A 2,980-nucleotide genomic window follows, 5' to 3' on the forward strand; every position below is an offset into this window, starting at 1 on the left:
AAATCAGAATTTAGTTAAACTGCCTGCTGGAAACAACTTGGAAGTTGGTTAAAAACACTATATTAGAAGCTCAACTGGAGTGCATACCGCAGATCAGAAAAGGTACCGCCAGGGCCAAGAAGATGCCAGCATGGTTAACGAGCAAAGTCAAGGAAGCTCTTAAAGGCAAAAAGTCTTCCTTCAAAAAATGGAAGTCTTGTCCAAATGAAGAAAATAAAAAAGAACACAAACTCTGGCAAAAGAAATGCAAGAAGACAATAAGGGATGCTAAAAAAGAATTTGAGGAGCACATTGCTAAGAACATAAAAACCAACAACAAAAAATTCTATAAATACATTCAAAGCAGGAGACCATCTAGGGAGACAATTGGACCCTTGGATGATAAGGGAGTCAAAGGTGTACTAAAGAACGATAAGGAGATTGCAGAGAAGCTAAATGAATTCTTTGCATCTGTCTTCACAGTGGAAGATATAGGGCAGATCCCTGAACCTGAACTAACATTTGCAGGAAGGGATTCTGAGGAACTGAGACAAATAGTGGTAACGAGAGAGGAAGTTCTAAGCTTAATGGACAATATAAAAACTTACAAATCACCGGGCCCGGATGGCATCCACCCGAGAGTTCTCAAAGAACTCAAAGGTGAAATTGCTGATCTGCTAACTAAAATATGTAACTTGTCCCTTGGGTCCTCCTCCGTGCCTGAGGACTGGAAAGTGGCAAATGTAACACCAATCTTCAAAAAGGGATCCAGAGGGGATCCCGGAAATTACAGGCCAGTTAGCTTAACTTCTGTCCCTGGAAAACTGGTAGAAAGTATTATTAAAGCTAGATTAACTAAGCACATAGAAGAACAAGCCTTGCTGAAGCAGAGCCAGCATGGCTTCTGCAAGGGAAAGTCCTGTCTCAGTAACCTATTAGAATTCTTTGAGAGTGTCAACAAGCATATAGATAGAGGTGATCCAGTGGACATAGTGTACTTAGACTTTCAAAAAGCGTTTGACAAGGTACCTCACCAAAGGCTTCTGAGGAAGCTTAGCAGTCATGGAATAAGAGGAGAGGTCCTCTTGTGGATAAGAAATTGGTTAAGAAGCAGAAAGCAGAGAGTAGGAATAAACGGACAGTTCTCCCAATGGAGGGCTGTAGAAAGTGGAGTCCCTCAAGGATTGGTATTGGGACCTGTACTTTTCAACTTGTTCATTAATGACCTAGAATTAGGAGTGAGCAGTGAAGTGGCCAAGTTTGCTGACGACACTAAATTGTTCAGGGTTGTTAAAACAAAAAGGGATTGCGAAGAGCTCCAAAAAGACCTCTCCAAACTGAATGAATGGGCAGAAAAATGGCAAATGCAATTCAATATAAACAAGTGTAAAATTATGCATATTGGAGCAAAAAATCTTAATTTCACATATACGCTCATGGGGTCTGAACTGGCGGTGACCGACCAGGAGAGAGACCTCGGGGTTGTAGTGGACAGCACGATGAAAATGTCGACCCAGTGTGCGGCAGCTGTGAAAAAGGCAAATTCCATGCTAGCGATAATTAGGAAAGGTATTGAAAATAAAACAGCCGATATCATAATGCCGTTGTATAAATCTATGGTGCGGCCGCATTTGGAATACTGTGTACAGTTCTGGTCACCTCATCTCAAAAAGGATATTATAGAGTTGGAAAAGGTTCAGAAGAGGGCAACCAGAATGATCAAGGGGATGGAGCGACTCCCTTACGAGGAAAGGTTGCAGCATTTGGGGCTTTTTAGTTTAGAGAAAAGGCGGGTCAGAGGAGACATGATAGAAGTGTATAAAATTATGCATGGCATTGAGAAAGTGGATAGAGAAAAGTTCTTCTCCCTCTCTCATAATACTAGAACTCGTGGACATTCAAAGAAGCTGAATGTTGGAAGATTCAGGACAGACAAAAGGAAGTACTTCTTTACTCAGCGCATAGTGAAACTATGGAATTTGCTCCCACAAGATGCAGTCATGGCCACCAGCTTGGACGGCTTTAAAAGAAGATTAGACAAATTCATGAAGGACAGGGCTATCAATGGCTACTAGCCGTGATGGCTGTGCTCTGCCACCCTAGTCAGAGGCAGCATGCTTCTGAAAACCAGTTGCCGGAAGCCTCAGGAGGGGAGAGTGTTCTTGCACTCGGGTCCTGCTTGCGGGCTTCCCCCAGGCACCTGGTTGGCCACTGTGAGAACAGGATGCTGGACTAGATGGGCCACTGGCCTGATCCAGCAGGCTCTTCTTATGTTCTTATGTTCTTATGTTCTTATTCCATGTATAAAAGCTGACTGGCAATTAGGGATGAAAGTTCTCATTTAAAGTTGAATCTATCAAAATTCACATTAATGCAACTATACAGTGACTAGTACGTAGGGACAAAGAGAACTATTACAATAGTTATTGTAAAGAAATAAAAGATGACAACAAAAAAGGTAGAACAAGAGCCCTATTCCAAAAGATTAGAGAAATTAAAGGGAAATATAAGCCAAGAGTAAGGATGACAGATTCATTCACAGAGGAACAGCGGTGGGATTCGAACCCACGCCATCGAAATGACTGGAGCTCAGTCGGTAGAGCATGAGACTCTTAATCTCAGGGTCGTGGGTTCGAGCCCCACGTTGGGCACCACATGTGATGCGTCCTTCCCTGGCTCTCCCTGTCAGGTTCCTACCTGCTCGTGGTTACTGCCTGTCTCTAGGCACCACCAGGGACTCCACCAGTCCGGACCGCACTCTCTTATGGTTTCTCTCCCCGCTCTAGCACAGATCTCAACAGATCCCCCTGCTAGGCAACCACCAGTAACGTCCCAATACTAGTATTCCCAGAGACTCTGAATACTGGTATTGTTATTCTCTTCACCGCTGCCACCATTTGTTACAGTTCCCCTTCAGCCTTGGTCATTACCTTACCCTCCCTTCTGGTCTGTGAAACCCCAGCCAAGGATCAGGCCTTTGGTAAACCAAATTAAGTATTTA

The 2,980-nt window shown here is 43.6% G+C and overlaps 1 non-coding gene across 1 annotated transcript; it reads left to right on the forward strand.

Annotated features, from left to right (window-relative positions):
- Positions 1 to 2,548: 2,548 nt before the first annotated feature.
- Positions 2,549 to 2,630, forward strand: TRNAK-CUU (transfer RNA lysine (anticodon CUU)). The gene has a single exon. It is a non-coding gene; the product is annotated as a tRNA-Lys (tRNA).
- The last annotated feature ends 350 nt before the right edge of the window (positions 2,631 to 2,980 follow it).

The sequence above is a fragment of the Rhineura floridana genome, chromosome 4 (assembly GCF_030035675.1).
Source record: "Rhineura floridana isolate rRhiFlo1 chromosome 4, rRhiFlo1.hap2, whole genome shotgun sequence".
Taxonomy (NCBI): Eukaryota; Metazoa; Chordata; class Lepidosauria; order Squamata; family Rhineuridae; genus Rhineura; species Rhineura floridana.